The following is a 24,201-nucleotide window of genomic DNA, read 5'->3' on the forward strand; positions in this document are numbered from 1 at the left end:
TAAGCACTTAAAGTTGCTGGGGTCTTCACATACTGTCTGCTGGTCAAGCTGAGTCTGATCTCCCTAGGCACAAAAAGGAAGTGACTAGAACTTTAGGTATCGGGTGACAGTCCAGATGGGGTTGTGATTCTGTAAGGTGAGACCTTTGCAGAGCCCTCCAGCAAGTTATGGCACAGGCCTCTATCGAGGCCTTTGTTTACTGTTTGATATGCTGCTGGGTTCCTGTACTTTAAAAGCTAACTGACTTGCTTTGTCCGGTTTTCTGTTTCTTCACATAGGGATTCAGGTTCTGAGGAGAACCTTGCCTCAGCCTCCCTCCCAAGGACATTTGGGAAGACATTACACAGGGCATTTCTAAATCTCCCTTGAGCATAACCTGTGACTATTACTCCAGTTTTAGAGGTGGATGCTATTTTGCTGAATTCTTCATTGCATCCAGATTCCCTCCTCCCTACTCCTCTGAAATCTGAGATTTTACAGGGTTCTGTATTCCTGCAGACCTTCCCCCCCCCCCCAAGAACCCTGTAGCACTCCCTGAAGTGGAGATGGGGTGGCTAAAGGAAGATGGCATCTCCAAAATCCCCATGCCAACTGATCAAGTGGAGACTTGGAAAGAGTCTATACACCTCTGCTGCTCTCCTAATGAGGGCTTTGAACTTTCCTTTTCATATGATATCAGGAAACCATTTTAGACCACAAAAACTGGTGGGATTGGAGGCAAGGCCCTCCAAGAAACTGCTAGACTTCAGCAGTTTTTGCTGTCAAGTAGTGAAGCACTCTTGCACTGTGGCTATAATGCTCTGGAAGCTTCAGTAGGGCAGCCATAGGACCAGTTATTGGACATGCCTGGCTGTGGGAACTGTCTCCATGAACATGTCAAATACAGTCTGAATGCTGCTTTGGACAAATTTCTCTGTGGCCTCAAGGCTGAACCTCTGCTTAAGAAAATGGAGGCTAAGGACAAGTCCATGCAAACTGTCAAGGACTTCTGCTTCATTGTCCACGTTTCAGCTGCAGTTACCCTACCAAACACTAATCCTTGTGGTCTTGGTCTAAACACATACTGGGGGAAAAGTAGTGTTCTAGAAACCAGCAAGCAAATTCAGTGTGGGACCCTGCCAACAGGGACTCTATAGGAACAGCCATCATGACACTCCCTTTCCCCCTCAGTCTCCCCCTGACTAGGAGGATGGCTGTCCTAAATAACTTGGCCCTCCTTACCAGGGATGAGTGGGCACTGAAAATTGTTTGTTACAAACTACAATTTGAACAGCCTCTAGTTTGATCAAGCTTCCTATATATTCTACCAGACCAAGAGTCCTTAAAGCAAATTGAGCTTTTGTGCACCCTTCTGTGGGAAAAAGTACCAAACTCACTACAAGGAATTACTTGAGACTTGTCCTTAAAGCAAATTGAGCTTTTGTGCACCCAAAGTTCTTTTGGAAAAAGTACCAAACTCACTACAAGGAATTACTTGAGACTTGCCCTCTTTTCAGGGGACTAGGAAATGTGGAGGCAGATTCTGGATATGTCCAGGTCCAACCCATTCTTCCAGGTTCCAAAATTCAAAATGCTAACATTTCAAAAACTACTACCCATGATCTGTTCAATGCTTTCTTGGTAAACTTGCATCTAAAGGATACATCTCCATGTACCTTTTTAACCTCTCTGGAGGTTCTTGTGCTTCAGAGCAGGTGAGATCAATTTTGGCCTCTGCCCTTTGGTTTTACTGCACCCAGGGTTTTTACAGTGCCTGGCCCCACTAGCCTTCTGCAGGTCAAAGGGCATTCAGTTTTACCTCTGATATCCAAGTATCAGATTATTCTCAAACAGGATTGTGTGTCTAGGGACTTTGCTGGACTCTGCTCTTCAGAAAGTATTCCTTCCTCCTGACAGGATACTTTTCTAGCTGTAATCTCCAAAAACTGCTTGACAGGAATAACCTCACATCCAGTGTGGTGGTCTTAGTGTTTACTGTTGCAGTCATCGCACTTGGGTTATCTGCCTGCAGGTAGCAGTCAGTCGGCCCGAATACCAGAGTCTTGGGATTTCTGCATTGGATGGTCGCCTCTTCCATGACGTCAGGTTGTTTGGTATAAAACCTGCAGCCGATGCCATTTAAATTCACTTTTCTTGCAGAGTGGAGCCTGAAACAGAAGCAGCTCGCAAGTGCCTGTCGGACGCTACCTGAAATTTTCATTAGTTTCAAACCTAGTCTTCTAAAAGTAGCCCTTTTTATCTTGCTCTAACAGATGTCTGAAAAAGTTGTCTTCCCTGTGGAAATCAAATACTTCAGAGATTTTCATTCTTACTGAGTCACCTGTTTAGGCCCCGACCACTATGATGTCCTTCAAGGATGCATCTGCAGTCCTTACAAATGGGCTGTCCTGTCGTCAGGCAGCCCTTTGGTCGGCCGGATTTCAAAGTCTGGGTCTGGCTTCGGCTGGTGTCGCACTTCACCCGACATTGCGGCAGTTCTTCGGGTATAAAGGCATCAGCCGACGCCATTTTCCTCAGTCTTTCTTGCCGCGTGGCACCCGAAGCAGAAGCTGTTCGCAAGTGCCGGCCGGTCAGATCCAGAGATTACTACTACCGAATACTACTTCGAAGACTTCTATAAAGCTAAGTACCCCGTTGGGGACTCTCTTGCCTCAGCCGATGTCAGAGAAAGTTAATAACTATCTTGTGGGAAACAAATACCTCATAAAGATTTCCACTCCTATTGCATACATTGTTTAGGCCCAGACCACGACGTAGCAGCTTGTCTAGCCTGTGCTTTTAACCGGGCGCTTAGACGTCGCTCGGACTTTGCTGAACAGATTTTCGGCTCCGATTTTGCCTACATTATGCTGTCTGATCCTCCGACTACGCAAATAACCAAAGCGCAAAGAAAAGGACTGACACTCGCGGTCCGCGATTTCGGCTGAAACCACGGTTAAGCAAACCACGAGTGTCTCTGTTTCGGCCGAAACCGAGCAAGCGGTTCTTTTTACAGACGATAACTTGCCTTCTACCGAGGCCTCTTCTCTCCTGGTAGAAACGGCTTCTGAAATCCAACCTTCTGTTGCGATTTCACAGGATTTATTAGACACCATTCCCCTAGATATTTCTACCCCTGCACGTGGAGCTGCTAGGCCTCCTCCAGCTATGTCTATTAAGGCCTTTGCCAGGGCTAAAGCAGCCAAAGCTTCAAAACCTGTGCCTGCCAAGCCCCCCTCTCACAGGCCCAGCACCAGCTCCCATATGCTTTCTTTGGCAGAGGATCTCCTCTCTAATTCGTGGATCCCAGCCTCATCCAGACAGGGCCTCTCTCCCTCCTCCAGAAAAGAGGCCTAGAGCAGAGCCCCCTGAGCCACAGATGATTCCTCTGATTCAGAACATACAGACCCTCCTGAGGCTTCTTATTCTCCTTACAAAGACTCTGATGCTGAGGAGTCCATCCCTTCAGCCTCTCCTCCTGAGGAATTTTCCTTTGGGGAAACCTTGCATGCTATGAGGGAACAATTTCAGTGGCAGGGCCAAGATTTCTCACTCTAGAAAAAGGCTTAGGACCTTTCTACACTTGCCACAGCATAGGCCTTTAGCTATTCCTCCAGTTCTATCTGTTGTTGATGATGCATTTAATGATGCTTGCACTACTCCTGATACTTTACCTCCGGCTCCTGCTAAGCCAGATAGGTACTACAGGGTCCCAGACACTCTCTTTTGCAGATCCAGAGACTATCTCCCAGGGCCCTAAAGCTGTAGCAGCTACTTCTAAAAACCCCCTCCCCTCTGAAAGGGAATCCAGGTCCTTAGAGAGATGGGGTAAAAAAGTTTACACCTCTGCTACCTTGTCAGCTAGAGCTTTGAACTGCCAATTTCATATGATTCAATATCAAGAGTTTATGCTTGACCAGTTGACTAAAAAGCTGTCCTCTGAAGAATCTTTAGATAAAAAGTATGTTCAAGAAATGTTACATAACATACAGCAGGTTAGTAACCATTCTTTAAAATGTGGCTATGATGCACTGGAGGCTTCCTTTAGATCAGCCATGACTGGCAGTTATCAGGAGGCACGCATGGTTGAAAGAGCAGGCATTACCAGACCATGTCAAATCTAAGCTTTTGGATGCACCTATGGACAAGGTCAATTTATTTGGTGCCCCCGCACAGCAGGTACTAAAAAAGATGGAAGAGAAAGCAAAATCTGTGCACAGTAAAATATTTCTTACAAGGTCAACCTCCAAGGTTTGGCAGGAATTGGCCCTCCAAGAATTGGTCCTTTCCGGACTCCTCTAAGGCACAAAGAGGCAGGAATAGGCGCTCTAGAGGCAGAAACCAATCCAGGGGTGCCTACAGGGGTCGCCAGTGGCAGGGTAACAACCAACGAGGCACGGATACAGCCACCACCACTACAACAACTCAATCACAGTGACTTGGGCGGTGGCACCGCCTACCAGGGATCAACTAGAAGCACCCTTAGGCGGAAAGCTAACATTATTTTCAAGAAACTGGCACTGCATTACAAGAGAAAAATGGATTTTGCAGACTATAGACAAAGGTTACAGGTTCCATTTCCATACACTACCAGGAAAGAGAGGAATGCCAAACCTACCACCTTCTCAAAGGGCAGAAGCTCTAAAACAAATATTTCAATTAAGAATGCGAGCTGTGGAAAAGGTACCATTTATGGAGCAAGGGAAGGGATTTTACTCCAGGCTCTTCCTGGTACCAAGAAAAGAAAACAAATGGAGGCCTATTCTAGACCTGTCCGCTTTAAACACATTCCTCATTGTTCCAAAATTCAAAATGCTGACCCTACAGCAGCTTCTTCCCATGCTGGGCAAGGAGTCTTGGCTGGTAACTCTAGATCTCAAGGAGGCATACCTGCACGTCCCCATAAGACCAATTTGCAGAAGATACCTCAGATTTCTTGCAGGATCAGAGCATTATCAATTCTCAGCATTGCCCTTTGGCTTATCTACTGCGCCCGGAGTGTTCACGAAATGCCTGGCATCAGTAATCGCTCATTGCAGACTTCAGGGAATTCAAATCTATCCCTACCTGGACGACTGCCCGATACAAGCGGACAACAAAAACAAATTAACAGAAGACTTACAAAGAGTCATCTACCTGCTACAAGCCCTGGGATATACAGTCAATACAAAAGTCAAGGCTGATTCCATCCCAAATAACCTTTCTGGGTGCAGAACTGGACACATCAAAACAAGAGCAACTTCCTCTCTCTTTCTTGGCATTAACAAAGCAGAGCCATCTAACTGCAAGAAAAGTGCTACAAGCTCTAGGCTTCATGGCATCCTGCATAATACTGGTCCCTCATGCCAGGCTTCATATGAGAAAGCTACAGTGGTACCTAAAGAATTTGTGGTCTCAGCACAAGCACAGCCTGGAAACCAAAATTCCAATGATCCCATGCCTGAAGCAAGAGTTCTTATGGTGGGCTCAGGCCTGTCAATCAAACACAGGACTGCCCTTCTGCAAAAGCCAACCAAGACAAACTATCACGACAGATGCCTCAGACCTCGGTTGGGGGGCACACATGATGGACAAGTGCATTCAAGGCCTATGGACTCAAGACCAGCTGCATCTGCACATAAATCTAAAAGAAATGATGGCAGTAAAATTGGCAATCCAGGCATTCAGACCTCTTCTCCAAGAAGGCCAGTTGTTGACAGACAACACCACAGTTGTGGTACATCAACAAGCAGGGAGGCACACACTCATACCCCCTATGCCGGCTGGCACTGGACCTATGGGATGTGGCTCTGAGCTACAACATTCAGTTACAGGCAATTTATGTACCAGGCAAGGAAAACATTCTAGCAGACATATTAAGCAGAACTACAACAGATGCCCACGAATGGATGCTGCATCCGGACATTTTCAAAACCATCACAAGAGAATGGGGATTACCACAAATAGACTTGTTTGCATCCCCATGCAATCACCAGTTGAAGAAATTCTGCACAAGGACTTACCACCCACTTGCTTGGAAGGTGGACTCCCTATCCTTCAGTTGGAAAAGCCTGACAGCATACGCATTCCCACCACTTCCTTTGATGCACAAGGTGCTTCTCAAGATCAAAGAGGAACGTCCGAGGATCATTCTGATAGCCCCAGACTGGCCAAGACAACATTGGTATCCACTGCTGAGGAGCATGTCCGGGAACAAATATGGAAACTGCCCCTGATCCCATTACTGCTGACACAGAACAACTACAACATTCTGCATCCAAACCTAAAAACTCTGCAGCTAACTGCCTGGAACATTGCATAACAGCAATTAACCCAAATTTATCCCAAAGGGTTAAAGACATAATCCTGGAGGCTCGTAGACCTTCAACAAGAAAGAATTATGCAGCAAAATGGAAAAGATATCTCATCTGGAGTACTGCAAAGGGGCAAGATGTGACACTGGTGAACATAGCCAACATCCTGGAGTACTTGGCGGAGCTCTTTCATACAGGCCTGTCCTATTCCTCCAAGATACATGCATCAGCTATTTCAGCACAATACAGCTTGGATCCTCCTGTCTTCTCGCATCCTCTGCTCAGACAGTTTCTGAGGGGAATTAAAAATGTAAAACCTCCCAGGAAACCTCCATTGCCAGCATGGGACTTGAACTTTGTGCTAGAAAAACTGACTCTACCTCCTTTCGAGCCAGCAGCTACAGCAGACTTGCAATACTTATCCTGGAAGACTGCTTTCCTGCTGGCAATAACTTCAGCAAGAAGGGTCTCTGAACTACAGGCATTAATGGCAGTACAACCCTTCCTGATCTTCCATCAAGATAGTGTCCATGAGAACAAATCCTACATCTATGCCTAAGGTGGTATCCAGAGTCTCTTTAAATCAGGCTATCCACCTTCCTACATTCTTCCCCAATCCACAGAACAGGGGAGAAAAGCTCTTGCATACCTTGGATGTACACAGACAATTACGCTACTACCTGGACAGGACAAAAAACAATAGAAAAACTGACCAGCTTCTGGTAGCTTATGCAACAGGAAAAGAAGGGAAACCATTTTCTAAACAGACAATCTCCAAATGGATAGGAAATTGCATTAGATTTTGTTACTCCTACCGTGGCAAGAAAACTCCAGAGAACATCAGGCCTTACTCCACAAGGGCCACAGCCACTACCACAGCTTTCTTACGAGGAGTGGCTACCAAGGACATTATAGAGGCTGCTACTTGGACCTCCGTGCATACATTTGCCAAGCATTATAACTTACCTCTATACTCTAGATCCCGTGCTGGTTTTGCCACTGCTGTTTTGCAAGGGATCCTGACTACACCATAATCTATTCTCATTTCCTCCTCCCCTAGTTTAGCTATGGTATTCTACCCATTTGTAAGGACTGCAGATGCATCCTTGAAGGACATAGTACAGTTTTGTACCTACCATAAATGTAGATGTCAGAGGAATGCATCTGCAGTCAGGATTACCCACCCTCCTTCCCCTCGAGGTACTCCTAGGGTACTTGCCAATCTTCAGCTAGCTTGGGGGGGGATCTATTATGGTGTATTTGTTTGTATATATGTACATACATGTTTATTTTGTGTTTGCTCTCTACTATTTGGAAACTTTGGCATTTATCCAAATTTAGCCAACAAGAGGGCACCTGGCATCTGGGGCAAGAAACACTGAGGAAAATGGCGTCGGCTGATGCCTTTATACCCAAAGAACTGCCGCAATGACGTCGGGTGAAGTGCGACACCAGCCGAAGCCAGACCCAGACTTTGAAATCCGGCCGACCGAAGGGCTGCCTGACGACAGGACAACCCATTTGTAAGGACTGCAGATGCATTCCTCTCGGACATCTACATTTATGGTAGGTACAAAACTGTACTTTCCTCGCTGTCTGTGCCCTGTTCCCGAACTATGTGGTCGGGCTATTTTTGTTGCCAAATTCTTTCGCTCTCAATCTCTAGTCCAAAATGGTTCTGATTAAGCCATCAGACTACCAATCTTCCGAAAAAACATAAGGATAAAGACTGACTGCATAGGTCCAAAACTGTCAACTACACTCTTGTTAAGCTAGTCGCCAGTCTGCCGGTACTCAGTGAGGTGCTTTTGCAGACCCTGATAACCTATAAATTTGTAGGCCTCTGCTGAGACTCCATTCGGAGTCCAGTATGCCGCGAGATGCTTCTTTGACTATGGAACCTGCGGATGTCTCTACCTTGGATGGGTCTGGAACCTGCAGATGTCTCTACCTTGGATGGGTCTGGAGCTGCTGTGCAGGCACCAGCTTCTGGGGGTGTATTCAGACCTGATGTTGGTATTAAACCAGACTACTTGGTTTTCAACTACCGAACTTCTCAGGCCTAGGAAACTGACTACCAAAGCACATCGTCAAGCTCCCATGCCACAAATTCTTACAATGGCTGAATATCTTATTACTTTAATCAGGGGAAGCCAGCCTTCCCCAAAACAATATTCCTTCTGATTCTACAGATCATGAGTCCAATAACTGACCCCTCCGATTACCAGGACATACCCTTGTCTACCTATGAGGATTCAGATGCAGAGGATTCCATTCCCTCTGCCACCCCCCAGAGGACTTGTCTTTCAGTGAAACCCTGCATACCCTCAGCATTTCCTCTGGGAGTGCCAGGACTACCCACAGTCCAAAAAGAGACTGGGGAATTTAAAACTTGCCTCAGCACAGGCCCCTAGCTCCCCCCGTTCTAGAAATTGTAGACGTCTTCATGGAATCCAGTATTGCCCCTGATACTTTGCCACCAGCTCCTAGAAAGCCTCACTGGTACTAGAGTACCTGACTCAAATTCCTTTCAAAAATCCCACTGCAGATCCAGAGACCATTTCCCAGGGACCTAAAAGGTATTAAGCTACTACAACCAAAAACCTACTACAACCAAAAACCTACCCCAAATACCAGCAGCATATTAACTAATTTTAAACAAAATCCTGATTGTGCAGAAAGAGTTGATGCATTCTGCAAACAATGTTGGAAAACCTACTTTGCAGTGTGGTTGTGATGCCTTGGAAGCATCTTGTAGGGCTGCTTGTCGCTCTTCTGTTCTGAGAAGGCATGCTTGGCTGAAAGAACAAATCTTGCCAGACCATGTCAAAGCAAACTTACTAGATGCTCCATTGTGGAAGTTCTTAAGATGGAGAAAAAGGCCAAATCTATGCAAACTGGAAAGATTTCCTACAGGTACAGCCACCTAGATTCAGTAGGCATTGGCCTTCAAAGAACTGATCCTTTCCAGTCCCTCCCAGACCTTCAGTCCAAACCCAGGGACAGCAGGACCACCAAGACGTCTCCAGGTGCACAAGATCTAAACAGTGGCGTGCTCCCACCTCAAACGGAGTGGTAAGCCACCCCCTTATGGAAAAAGTTCACAATGACTTGTCCTTCATCCTTCCCAGCTACACCCAAGTACTTGCACCCCTAGGAGGAAACCTTCCCAGCTACACCCAAGTACTTGCACCCCTAGGAGGAAAACTTGCCCTGCATGCAAAAAACTTGGAGTACATTACCCAGGACAGATGGGTCTTAAAACATTTGTATCCCAACAATACAGATTCTGCTTCCACTCTGCCAAACCCAAGCAGATTGCCAGACCTCCTAAACCCCCCCCCCCCCAACCAGTGGGCAGAGGCCCAAAAGCAAGCGTTTTCTCTTCTGTCAATTCAACACCTTCCTGGTGGTACCAAAATTCAAAATGCTTGCACTCAAATAGCTGCTTCCTATGCTAGCCAAGGACTCCTGGCTGGTCACCCTAGACCTGGAAACAAGCTTACCTGGACATCCCTATAAGAGTCTTGCAGGAAATATCTACGTTTCAGGGCAGGCTCTATGCACTTCCAGTTCTCAGCACTTCCCTTGGCTTATCTACTGTGCCCAGGGTATTCAAAAAGTGCCTAGCTCCAGCCATTGCATACTGCAGGCAGAGAAATTCAAATTTACCCATACTTGGACAACTGCCTGATTTCAGGCAGACAGTCTGGAACTGCTACTACAGAACCTGATATTTGTAAAGAGACTCCTAACTTCCCTGGGGTATACAATCAATTAAAATCACATCTGGTACCCAGCCAAAACATTGTATTCATGGGAGCAAGCTTGTACACAACTTCCCAGATGGCATTCCTTACTCCAGAAAAGCAGTTTTATTTGACAAATTACTTCAAAACTACTGGCCACTAAAACCTAACTATCTAAGGAAAGTACTGCAAGCTCTAGGGTTCATGGCCTTGTGCATTCTTTTAATTCCATATGCAAGAGTGCATATGAGGAAACTCCAGTGGTACTTGGTGTCATCCTTCTTGGGACCTGGAAACTATCAATGTTCATAGTTTCACTGCTGCAGTCATTACACTTGGGTTATCCTGCTGTCAGGCGGTCCCGCAGTCAGCCGGAGTTCCAAAGTCTTGGTCTGGCGTCGGTTGCTGTCGCTTCTTCCCTGACGTCAGTGCGCCCGGGGTATACAGGATGCAGCAGACGCCATTTTCTTCTGTCTTGCCATGCGGTGCCCAAAGCAGAAGCAGTTCGCAGCAGACTCCTCTGAGATCCGAACCAAAGGCTTTCAATAAAGCTACGTACCCCCGTTGGGGAAATTTCTTGCCTCAGACCCCCGTTGGGGAAACTTTTTCTTGCCACAGACCGATGTCGGAAAGTTAATTGCATTTCTTGTGGGAAGCAAATACCTCAAGGATTTTCATTACTGTATTCAATGCCTAGGCCCAGACCACGACGTCACTAGTCCGTTTTGTGCTAGATTTAACAAGCGCATTATTAAACGTCTGATTTTGCTCACCATTATTTTGGCCGAAGGTTCAATTATACCATGCCATCGGAACAACCGACCGGAATATACAAATGCAAAGACAACCCAAGGACAGGCATCAGATATCCAAAACCAAGGACAGGCATCCGAGGTCTAAAACCGATGAAGCCTCTTCTAGGCCAGTCGCCAGTTTTAGGCAATTTCGCAGCCCCTGACCAGGGATACTCTTTCCCTTCAGCCTCCCCTCCTGAGGATTACTCTCTTTTTTTGGGGGGAAACTTTACGTACCATGAGGGAGCATTTCCATTGGGAGAGCCAGGATTACTCTGAATCCACGAAAAGGCTCACTTTCTTTTATTGCCTCAGCACAGGCCCCTTGGCTATTCCGCCTGTGTTGGATATTGTGGATGTGTTCTCTGAATCCAGTTTAACCCCTGATTCTTTGCCCCCAGCACCAGTCAAGCCAGATAGGTACCACACACATTCCCTGACTCTCAAATTTCTTTATAAAAACCCTGCTGCTGACCCAGAAACCATTTCCCAGGGTCCCAAAGGGGTAAAGGCTTCCACTGCTAAAAATCCAGTAACCTCTGACAGGGATTCCAGAGCATTAGATGGGGAAGTTTACACTTCTGCAACTTTAGCAGTGAGGGCTTTAAACTGCCAGTTCCACATGCTTAAATACCAACAATATTTAATGTCTCTGTTAAAACAGAAAATGCTTAAAAGCCCAGAAGGTCCTAACTATAAGGAAATGCAGGATTTATTGCATGCAGCTGAACAAGTGGGAAAACCTACTCTGCAATGTGGTTTTGTTTCATTAGAGGAGGCTTGTAGAGCTGCAGTTACAGGATCTGTGATTCGAAGGCATGCTTGGTTAAAAGAACAAGGTTTACCTGATCATGTTAAGGCAAAATTATTGGATGTTCCTTTACAGCACGATATCTTGTTTGGTGTTGAGGCAGAAGAGGTATTAAAGAAAATGGAGGATAAGGCAAAATCTATGCAAACAGTGAAGGATTTCTTACAGGTACAGCCACCTCGATTTAGCAGAAATTGGCCTTCTAAAAATTGGTCCTTTCCAGTGTCAGACCACAAAGAGGCAGATAGCAGACGCCCAAGAGGCAGATATCAGCCCCAAGGCTGTTGCAGACCATAACAGTGGGGTGCTTCTCTCCCAAAAGACCAGTCACAACCTTATAGGAAACTGTCCTAATGACCTTCCCCCTTCAAATGCCAAGCACTTAGCTTTTCGCAGCTCCCTTGGGGGGAAAACTAGCAATTTAGCAATTTTTTTCACAAAATTAGCATATCACCCAAGACAAACGGGTTCTGAATATTGTCTCAAGGTTACAGGTTCCACTTTCACACTCTACCAAGGCCTACCAAGGCCAAAAGGAATGCCAGACCTGCCACAATCAATGGGCAGAAGCACAAACAAATTACAGCTCTCATGGGGATATGAGAACTATTCAAAGTCCCCAGAAAGGACACTATCTACTCTAAATACTTACCTGGATGTTCTGAAATTCAAAATGTTGACACTATTACTTCCCATGCTGGGAAAGAAGGCTTGGCTTGTTACTTTGGACCTCAGAGTCATACCTGCATGTCCCAATCAGACAAAATTGCAGAAGATGCCTCAGATTCATAGCTGGAACAATGCATTACCAATTCTCTGCACTGCCCTTTGGCTTATCTACTGCGCCCAGGGTCTTCACAAAATGCCTGGCACCAGTAAATGCATTTTGTAGACAAAAAGGAATTCAAATATATCCCTACTTGGACGATTGTCTTATTCAAGCAGAGAGCAAGGATGTTCTTCTAAAGCATCTGGCGTTTTGTAAAAAGATTGCTAATTTGCCTAGGGTACGCAGTAAACTAAAAATTCTATTGCCCTCGAATATTCCTGGGTGCCAGCTTAAATACAACAATCCAGATGGCTTATCGCACGCCAGACCAGCAAAGACAACTGACTCTGTACTTTCAGTTGATGGCAACAAAAACCCAACTCCCTGCAAGAACAATTCTGCAGGCCTTGGGGTTCATGGCATCCTGCATACTACCATATGCCAGACTGCATATGAGGAAATTACAATGGTACCTAAAGTGTTTGGACTCAACACTGTCAGTTTGGAAACAGTAATACCACTTATTCCCTGCCTACAACATGAGTTTCGATGGTGGGCACAGGCATGTCACCATAACGAGGGACAGCCTTTCACTTTACGCACAGCGTAAGCACTGCACAGCAAAGCACAAGACACTAACAGATGCTTCGGATTTCGCCTGGGGAACGCACGCGGCAGGAAAATGTATGCAGGGCAAGTGGGCCGCAGACCAAATGCATCCTCACCGATCAAAAAGAGATGCTAGCTGTACAAAATGCCTTAACAGCCTTCAAGGACCTTCTGCATCCAGGACAACCATTACTAAAGACTGACAACACCACAGTTTTATGTGGTACATAAATAAGCAAGGGGGGACTCGTTCTTATCCCCTCTGCAGACAAGCCATGACTTGTGGAACATAGCACTGACTTCAAGCACAATTCCTGCCAGGAAAGAAATACTCTGGCAGACTACTTGAGCAGAAACATCATGGATCCTCACGAGTGGAAATTTAAATCCACAAGTATTCAGCATGATAACACAAAAATGGGTGTGCCCAGACATCGTTTTGCCTCCCCTCTGAACTGCCAACTACAGAAATTCTGCACAAGGACTTACCACACAAGCATGGAAAGTGGATGCTCTTCGTTCAGCTGGAAAACCCTAAGTTTATGCCTTCCCACCACTGCCTCTCCTTTCAAAGGTACTCCTAAAAGCCAGACAAGAAAGGCCAAAAATGATCCTAATTGCCCCAGGCTAGCCACGCCAGCACTGGTACCCAATCTTGAACTTGGCTCAAGGCCCAGCATGGATTTTTACCTCAAATTTCTCATCTGACTCAACAAAACAATCATCCTGCGCAGCCAGCTCAAAACCTTAAACCTGGCTGCATGGCAGATTACTTAGCCAAGCAGCCAACACCTCATTCTAAAGCGGTTATGGATGTCATTTTGGAGGCCAGGAGACCCCACACCAGGAAATCCTATTCAGAAAAGTGGAAGGGATTCTGCGCCTGGAACCAGGCTCAAAGCTTTTGAGCCTCTTGTTCCAAATATTCCCCAGATATTACAGTACTTAACTGAGATGCTGGACAAAGGCCTATCCTTAAGATCCACGCCTCTGCCATCTCAGCTCATTACAACACTAATCCTCCCATTTTCTCTCATCCATTATTAAAACTACTTCAGAGGGGCTAAAAACAGAGAGCACCAACTTGGGACCTCAATTTTGTCTTGGAAAAACTAACTTTAGCTCCTTTTGTGCCAGCCAATTCAGCAGAATTAAAATGTGTCATGGAAAACTGCTCTGCTTCTGGCAATAACCTCAGCTTGAGTCTTGAGTTACAGGCACTAATGGCAGTGGAACCTTTCATCATTTTTCATCGGGACAGGGTTTCTTTAAGAACAAACCCTACATTTATGCCAAAGGTGTGGTGTCCAGTGTGGCTCTCAACCAAACTATTCACTTGCCAACATTTTATCCAAATCCCCAGAATAAAGGGGAGAGACTTCTGCACTCATTGGACATACACAGGCAGTTACGCTTCTACTTGGACAAAATAAAAGCTTTCAGGAACACTGAGCAGTTGTTTGTAGCATATGCTGCAGGATCACAGGGAAAGGCTATTTCAAAGCAGACCATTTCAAAGTGGATAGGACACTATCAGTTTCTGCTACACACAGCATGAAAAAACTGTACCTAGCAACATTAGGCCACATTCCACCAGGGCCGCAGCCACTTCAGCTGTCTGCCTTGTATATATATGCTCCTCCAGAAGACGAGTGAAGTACCATGGGCCACTTTTAATAGCCTGAGTGGCAAAAGCAGCATTGGTGTCCTCTAGCAAGAAGGAACAAAGGTTTTTGGCCCATTGAGGGGACCTATTAATGTAACAGGGGTACATTCATACACTCCAACCTGAACACTCAAATTGACTGGATAATCCCTTGACACCCTCCCTTGACCCCATTGAGGGTGGCCAAAGTAAGGGGGGGGGTAAAAATCCTTTGTACTTTAGCTCCCTCCACATGAGGGTGGGGTGTCATAATCCTCTCGAGCCAAGTTTTACAGTCTGGTGGCTGGTCTCCTTAGTTCTGTCCAAGTAGCAATGCAGTTGCCTATGCACATATAAACAGTATGACCAGCCTGTTGTAGCCTTTGCCTGTAACTCTTGGGGGGGCACTGATTTCTAACTCTAAATAAATCTCTTGTATCTTGCTTTGCTGCAGCCATCATGGAAATAAGCCTCCAGACCCTGTGAGGTCGCACTCCACTAGAGCTGTCCTTATTGGCCATCCCTATACGTAGCAACACTTCAGAAGCTGCTTCTTGGTCCTCTGCATATCTTCAAATCTAACCTTTCAATCTTCTCCCTTTGTTTGCCTGTACAATCTTCCAGCAGATCATTTCATCCTGTTCCTCAGTCTCTTTCCATCCTTTCAGCTTTTGGAGTTTTCCCATTACTTATGATTGCAACAGTGAAATACCAAGAACATAGTACATTGGTGTACACTTAATGAGTTTATTTACTGTTGCAATATCACCCCGGCCACAGGAGTTGGGAGGAGGGTTTTCAAGTTCCAGGTTGTTCTCACTGTGTACATAATGCTGAAATTTCTGAGCTTGGGCGTCTCCTAGCAAGGCCAGTCTGTTGGGCAATAAAATACTGAGGTTATAGTGCCAGCTAATTTAGGGTGTCTGCCTGCCTGAATTCTCTTGTAGTTGGGCCATTCAAGGGCTTCCACTGCATGAAATACCATCTGTTATAACTGCAACAGTGATTATGCTGGTATCTACTTTTTATGGTAAGTGTACACCTCTACTATGTTGGTAGGCCATACGAGTGTAGCCGTGGACAGTGTCTTCCAGCACTTATTGCACTGTTCTTGGCATATCCAAGGTATTAGTGGAAAAGATGAGCAGGTGTATACTGATGCCTTGAGTGGTTTCCCCTTCTCTAAGCAGTGGTAATCTACCCATATAGCTCAAGTTATTGCCACAATGATCCATATTTGAAGTGGTACATTGAGACTCACCATAAGGGTAGCTCAGTTTTATAATTGCCTCTCCCTCCAGCTTCTTTTTCTTGCTTGTATGGGTTGGTTATCTGTGGAGGATGGTGCCCACCCTTTTTGGAATATGGTTAAGGTTTTTGTTTTCTAGTGTTATTGTTGGGAGCTCTTGCCTCTGTCCTGGGCAGAAAATGTTCTGAAGCTTTTCTCAGTCATGTGGAGCTCTGCTTAATTTAGACAGTTTGAGCAAGTGGCAGGTACTTTTGGTGCTTGGAAGCTGGACAGTTGCACTGGTGATAGGTGCATGTAGCTTGGGCTGCTGCAACAGTGACTTGCTCAACTGTACTTTTTTCTCTGCTGTTTGAGTTTGGGCATGGAAGTTATGCATGTGTTATGTAGACTGCCTCAAAGTGTAGCAGGTCATTTACTTGCCAGTAAGGTGAATGCCCGTGCCCCTTTTTACTAGTCTCCTCTGGAAAATTCTCTACCTTTCTCTACTGACCTGCCTCTCTTGTAACATAACATCCTCTCTCTGTGCTGGCAGGCACATCATGGCTTGGAGCACCCAGTCTCAGTGGATCTGGCTTAAGCAGCACCAATAAACATAGTAGAATAAAACACATTTGGCAAAAAAGGGGGCTCTGCCCTTGATACTTTTGGAAGTGTTATTTTTTCCATTAAAGACTTGCAGAACATTTTACTAGAAAGTCCTTTATCTTCAAATTGCAAAAATGTCTCCAGGCCAGTTGGATTCTAGTGGCGGAGACCTTTCACTGAAGCAGATAGTAAGCTGTTGCTATTTTGACTCCTTTCTGTCCTGTTCACTGTTTACTATGTAGTGGTTGTGTTACTGTTAACAGCTAACTTGCATCTTTGGTTTTGTAGCACCAGAATTTGGCTGCTTGTGTCTTGCCATTTGAGATGGGCTGTCTTTGACAAATTAGTGGAACTCAAGGCAAGTAAGGCAATACTATAGCATATGCAGTGCACTGTGTGAGGTGGAATGAAACTGGGGGGAAAATTTTTGGATGGCCAGTACTGCTTTGCAAGTACAAAACTTGATTAACTACCTTTCCAGTCCTTGTAGTAAATGTACTTAAGATTTTTTGTGCACATTTTAAAGCTGCTTGTTTATGGGAATGTAATTTTATTCTAATGTCCATTTCATTAAGCAACTTTTGGTATTTTTACTCTCCACAGGTTCCATTGACCAGTAATTTATTTGAGCACTTTGATAAAGTGGTATCAAGTCATCCATTTGGGTGAAGAAAACGAATCTTCGTTACATAGGCCATCTTGAATGGACATTAATGGTGACATCTGGATTCAAATTTGCACGTTTATTGAAGGCTGGAAGGAAACTGGACTAGATTAAAGATATTGGTGACAACGTGCAACTTCCAAACCCATTTCATTTGGACTTGGTCTTTTTGATTAAATTAATATTGAGTTTATTCATTGTTCATTTAGCTTTAATGCACAGAGAACTGGCAGTAGTTCTACCTTGACAGTTTGCAAGAAATCTGTCTTATTTTCTTTCTTGAAGAAAGATTAGTTTTTGCTTAAGTTGTTATACTGGTCATTCCAGATGGGTTTCTACATAGTGTGGAGGTAGTTGCCAGTCCTCACACAAAAGGGGGGGGGGTCCTTTCTATGAATGAGAAGCATTGTGCGCTCAGATGTGAATGAGAAGCATTGTGCGCTCAAATACCCCAGGGTGGTGGTGGTCACGCAAGTACTAAGTGTGTTGCATGCTTGATGTTTACTCTGTGCCTTCCAAAGTGGACTGCTAGAATTTTAATTGCGTCTGCTGATCCAGAGGGCATGTTTGTCTTATAAAAAGTAAACTGAAATTTGGCAGTTGTAGCAGTAGTGCAAGATGCAGGAAGTACATCTATGGGTAGTACCTTATCCGGCTTTTTCTTTTTAACTTTGGTGGCTTTACAGCAGTGTGCTAGGCAGCAGAATTGGAGTGTGGCGGGCCTTGGTTGGGAAGCTTTATCCTTTGTACAGCTGCATGCAACTCTGGCTTCACACACCCCACAAATAGGCAAATATCAAAGTTGAAGCAGATCCACCCTTTCCCCTAATGCTTCGTGGAAGTTTATTTGGGAGGAGGGGCTTGGTTTGTTCCCAGGGGTTTATAACATCACTTTTTTTTTTTTGTATTATAGTTTTTGTATTTTTATGTAAATGAAGATGGTAAAACTTGAATTGAGTATATATGTTTAATATTTGTATATTTAAATCCCTAAGCAGAATTTTGAGCTTTCCAAGAAAGTTCCTACAGTATTGTACATTAAAAAAAAAAATTTGTTTTTCATCTGTTTTAAATAAAAACCAGAAATTTAAACTCCTTGCCAGCTTTGGTGTCATTTGTAGTAAGTGACCAGACATGTATACTGGATCATTTAGTGTTTTACAGCAAAATGGAGTGTCTTCACTGTCCAGACTAATGTCCTTAAGCATCCCAGCACCTGAAACTTTCCATACTAAGCTCTCCTTTTACTCATAATGCAACATGTTTACTAGTTTCTGTTTCTCATTTTTTTCTAGCTGTTAATGTATTGGAATGTGGTACCATTTACATTTAGTTTACTTTCCTTCCTTTATCTCTCTAATGTTCGTGTTTCACTGTTGCAGTCATTACATTTGGGTAATCCTGCTGGCTGGTTGCCCTCAGTCGGCCTGAATTCCAAAGTCCTGGGTCCTGCGTCTAAGGGGGGTAGATGCGGCTGATGCCATTTTCTTTAGTCTTTCTTGCCGCACGGTGCCCGAAGCAGTTCATAAGTGCCAGTCGGCAGACTCCTGATACTTTCGTGTTTGAGTTTCAGATTTGAAGTCTTCGTTAAAGCAAAGTACCCCTTTTGCTCCAGACCGATGTCAGAAAAAGTTAACTGTATTTCTTGTGGAAAGCAAATACCTCATAAGGACTTTCATTCTTACTGTATTCCTTGCCTAGGCCCTGATAACAATGTTGCCGGTCTGTTTTGTGCTAGATTTAACCGATGCACTAAAGCGTCGGTATGATTTTGCTTTAAACTATTTTGGACGCTGGTTTAATTATCCAGAAATGTCGGATAGCCATCTGACTACAGAGTTCACTTTCGCAGCCCCTGACACCCACTACTAGAATCGCAGGCTGCTACCAACTCCACATGGAGTCTGCCATAAAGGTATTGGAGCCTCTGATACTATTCCTTCAGATGGGTCTGGAGCTGCTGAGCAGGCACTGGCTTCTGTAGATGTATTCAGACCTAAACCTCTTTACGTTAAACCAACCTCAGCTTCATAGGCAAAGACTAAAGCACCTTCTAAAGCAAAGAAACTAGCCACGTGGACAGACCTCTATGCCCAAAAAACAGATGCTCAAAATGGCCGAAGACTTTATTACCTTTGATCAGGGGTTCCCATCCCACTCCTGATAAGAGACTGACTGAATCTTCAGATCAGGTTTCTTTCATCTGATCAGGAATATCCCCCCCCCCCAATGAGGATTCTGGTGCTGAAGAATCTATACCTTCAGCTTCTCCCCCAGAGGAATATTCTTTTGGGGAAACCTTGCATACCATGAGGGAGCATTTCCACTGGGACAGCAAAGATTTTTCAGAATCTAAAGAGGCTCAGGGATTTCCTTTTACTACCTCAACACAGGCCACTAGCCATTGCACCTGTTGGATATTGTAGATGTGTTTTCGGAGTCCAATCTAACCCTCGACTCCTTACCTCCAGCTGCTGTTGAGCCTGACTGATATTACAGGGTTCCTGACTCTCATACCCTTTTTAAAAACCCTGCTGCAGACCCAGAAACTATTTCAGAGGGTCCCAAAGGAGTTGGCTTCCACTGCAAAAAACCCTACCCCCTCTGACAGATTCTAGGGCACTGGATAGATGGGAGGAGGTTTGCACCTGCTACTTTGGCTATAAGGGCCTTAAACTGTCAGTTTCATATGCTAAAATATCAGCAACATGTCATGACATTACTTAAACAGAAAATGTTAAACTCTGAATGTGCAGAAAACAAGGAAATGCAGCATTTATTGCATGCAGCTGAACAAGTTGGAAAGCATACTTTGCAATGTGGTTTTGATTCTTCGGAGGCCTCCTGCAGGGCCGCAGTTACAGGTTCTGTAACGGGTATGCTTGGATAAAGGAACAAATCTGCCTGATCATGTCAAGTTAAATTATTAGATAAACCTTTACAGCATGTTTGTGGCAGAGGAGGTGTTAAAGGAGGACAAAGCTAAATCTATGCAAACTTGTCAAAAGATTTTTTACAAGTACAGCCACCCAGGTTTATTAGACACTGGCCTACAAAGAACTGGTCCTATACTGTCACAGACCTCAAAGGGGCAGATCCAGACGCCCTAGAGGCAGATCCCAGGCACAAGGTTCCTACAGGTCAAAGCAATGGGGTGCTTCTACCTCCAAAGTTAGACAAATCACAACCATACAGGAAACTGTCCCAATGACTTCCCCCTGCCTGCATCAAGCACTTATCTCCTGGCATCACCCTTAGGGGGAAAATTAGCACTTTTTTTCTCAAAATTGGCACATTATAACCCAGGACAAGTGGGTTCTAATTAGTGTCACAAGGGTACAGGTTCCACTTCCATACCCTGCCAAAGGCATACGGCTGGTCAGATCTGCCAAAAAATCAATGGGCAGAGGCACAAATATAAGTCTCCCACCTCCTGGACGGGGTGGGCGGGGGCATTCAACAAGTACCAGAGCAGGGACACGGATTTTACTCTGTTCTTGGTACCCAGAAAGGACAAGACCTGGAGACCAATGCTGGACCTATCTATTCTGAACACATTCCTGGATATGCCAAAGTTCAAGATGCCTTTGCAGCAGCTTCTGTCCATGCTGGGCAAGAACGCTTGGCTGCTGACGAGACCTAAGAGGCATACATGCGTGTCCCAATTAGACAATTATGCAGAAGATTCCTCAGATTCAAGGCTGGCTGTCAATGCATTACCAATTCTCTGCACTGCCCTTTGGCTTATCTACTGTGCCCCAGGGTCTTTACAAAGTGCCTGGCACCAGTAATTGCATTTTGCTGAAATATATCCTTACTTGGACGACTTGTCTAATTCAGGCAGATAACAAGGACATTCTTCTACAGCATCTGGCATTTTGTGAAAAAACTTCTAACATGCCCAGGGTACACAGTCAACTAAAAGATATCAAAACTAGTACCCTCTCAAGAGAATATTCCTGGGTGCAAGCTTAAATACAACTGCCTAGATGGCTTATCTCATGCCAGACAGGCAACTGACTATTTCAAAATGTTGGCAGCAAAGGCCCAGTTATCTGCAAGAAAATTTCTGCAGGCTTTGGGCTTCATGGCATCCTAATTCCGTATGCAATACTGCATATGAGGAAACTAAACTTCAGTGGTACCTAAAGTGTTTGGACTCAACATTGCCACAGTTGGAAACAATTACTCTCCTTCCCTGCCTACAACAGGAGTGTCAATGGTGGGCAAAGGCTTGTCACCATAATGAGGGACAGCCATTCACATTGCCCCCAGCCAGGCAGACACTAACAACGGATGCATCAGATTATGCCTGGGGGGCCCACATGGCAGGAAGATGCATTCTGGGCACAAGGTCCTAAACCCAAATGCATCTACATATCTATCAAAAAGATGCTAGCTTTTCAGAATGCCCTAACAGCCTTCAAGGACCTGCTTTATCCGGGACAACACTGCCGTCATGTATGTAAACTAGCAGGAGGGGGCACATTCTTACCCACTTTGCAGACTAGCCATGACTGTGGGACACAGCATTAACTTACCAAGTACATCTGCAGGCACAATTCCTGCCGGGAAGGAAAAATACTCTGGCAGACTAAGCAGAAACCTCCTGGATCCCCACGAGTGGCAGCTGGATCCACCAGTCTTCAGCATAATAAGGAAATGGGGATGCCCGGACATAGATCTTTGCTTCCCCTCAACTTCCAACTAAAAAGATTCTGCACAAGGCCTTATTACAGACTAGCGTGGAAAGTGGACGCCTTATCAGTATGCCTTTCCCCCACTGCTTCTCCCCAGGGTACTACTGAAGGTCACAGGAGAAGCCAAAAATACTGATTGCCCCAGACTTGCCCCACCAGTACTGGTTTCCAGTCCTAAAGAACTTGTCTTGATGCCCAACTTGGACCTTACCTCAAATACCTCTACTGTCCCAACAAAACAATCTGATCCTGCACAGCCAACTCTGGACTTTTAAACCTGACAGCATGGTGGGTAACGTAGTCATAACGCACCTCAGTAAAGCTGTGATGGATGTCCTTTTGGAGGCCAGAAGGCCTAGTACTAGAAAATCTTGTGCTGGAAAATGGAAGAGATTCTGTGCTTGGAACCAGGCACAGGGAACGGATACAGCTGCCAAATATTCAGATTTTGCAATACTTAACCAAGATGCTGGACCAAAGGCCTATCCTTTTCATCTATTAAAGTTCATGCCTCTGCCATTTCGGCTCATTACAATACAGAGCCACCAATTTTTTCTCATCCCTTATTAAAACAGTACCTCAGAGGAGCCAAAAAATTAAGGCCTCAAAGGAAATCACCAATGCCTGCATGGGACCTCGGCTATGTCTTGGAAAAACTCACCCTGCCTCTCAAAAGTTTATCTTGGAAAACAGCTCAGCTCTGCTCCTAGCAATAACTTCTGCAAGACTAGTTTCAGAGCTACAGGTACTCATGGCTGTGGAACCTTATTTTTTTTATCCAGACTGGGTTCCTCTAAGGACAAACCCAACATTTATGCCTAAGGTGTCCAGTGTGGTTCTTAACAGAACTATTAATCTGCCAACTTTTTATCCAAATCCACAGAACGGGGGAGTTCTGCATTCTTTGGACGTACACGACTTAGGTTCTGTACTTGGACAGAACCAAAGTTTTCAGAAAGAGCAATTACTAGTGGCATATGCTGCAGGATCACTAGTGGCATATGCTGCAGGATCACAAGGAAAGGTCATCTCAAAGCAGACTATTTCAAAGTGGGTAGGCCACGGCATTCGTTTCTACTACTTACACCATGGCTAGCCAGTGCCTAAGGGCATTGGGCCACATTCAACCAGAGCTGCAGCCACTTCAGCAGCCTTTCTCTGTGTACCAACCAAGGATATTTTAGAGGCTGCTACTTGGGAGTTCAGTGCACACCTTTACAAAGCACCATCATCTGCCACTCTACTCTAAATCCAGAGCAGGCTGTGTCACTGCAGTTCTGCAGGGCCTCCTAACAGCTCCTAATGCTGTTTAGCTCCAGTCTCCCATCCATAGCTTTGGGACTCTACCCAAATGTAATGACTGCAACAGTGAAACACTAAGAACATAGTACAGTTGTCTACACTTACCATAAATGTAAATGTTGGTGTGTATTCACTGTTGCAGTCCAGGTTACCCGCCCACCATCCCACTTTCTTCTGATGGATCCTATGTGGTGTATTTGCTTGTAGATGAAGGTAAAGTTTTTATATTGGTGCATGTATTGTCTTTGTCTTAGCCTTTTAGGGGGCACCTGACATCTGGGACAAGAAAAACTAAAGAAAATGGTGTCTGCCGCATCTTTTATACCCCTGATGTTGGGGAAGGGGCAACAGCAGCTGACTCAGGACCCAGGACTTTGGAATTCAGGCCGACTGAGGGCTACCTGCCAGCAGGATTACCCAAATGTAATGACTGCAATAGTGAATACACTTATAACATCTACATTTATGGTAAGTGTACTCAGCTGTACTTTAGCTTGCCTGATTAGGGGTGTTTCTGCTGTTAAATTGTCAGGCATGGTGTAGTAAGCTCTTGCGTATTACAGCAAGGAGAAGGTTAGCCTTACTAATTTCACTTTGTAATTTCCCCTTATCCCCTCCCCTTGTCAGAAGTTGAAAGATTTTTAGCTTAAACCCCTGAAATACTTAATCTAACATATATCTTGCCAGTCAACCTGTTGCATTTGAGGTGTTGTAATAGACTTGCCACTTGTTTTGAGGCCAAAGAATGGAGAGGGAACAAACCAGGTTTGCTACAGAATGTCTGCAGGGTTCAGTAATTGGGTGTGGAGCATTTTATACAGCAATTTGCAAGAACATCAGTAGTTCTTGCATGTTAGATGAAAGGAATAGACTTGTCTTAAAGGGGCTGTTGTGTTCCAAATTGATTGTGGAAAAAACATATTGGAAGATTAAGGAATTCTTGCAAGGGCCAAAACCAGAAAGATCAGGCAAAATGCAAGGCCGAGGAATCTACTTTTAAGTTGTAACCAGGTAAAGCCCCTCCCCCAACAACGTAAATTGCTTCCAGATCT

General features: G+C 44.9%; 1 protein-coding gene across 2 annotated transcripts in view; it reads left to right on the forward strand.

Moving 5' to 3' along the window:
• The window catches only part of DEDD2 (death effector domain containing 2), a 107,064-nt gene extending 88,822 nt beyond the window's left edge, over positions 1–18,242 (forward strand). For both annotated transcript variants that reach the window (XM_044080795.1, XM_044080797.1), the window contains one exon: positions 17,087–18,242. The gene's annotated coding sequence lies outside the window, so the exon portion shown is untranslated. The remainder of the gene's footprint in view (positions 1–17,086) is intronic.
• Positions 18,243–24,201: the final 5,959 nt, after the last annotated feature.

The sequence above is a fragment of the Protopterus annectens genome, chromosome 8.part0 (genome assembly GCF_019279795.1).
Source record: "Protopterus annectens isolate FY-2018-M chromosome 8.part0, PAN1.0, whole genome shotgun sequence".
Classification (NCBI taxonomy): Eukaryota; Metazoa; Chordata; order Ceratodontiformes; family Protopteridae; genus Protopterus; species Protopterus annectens.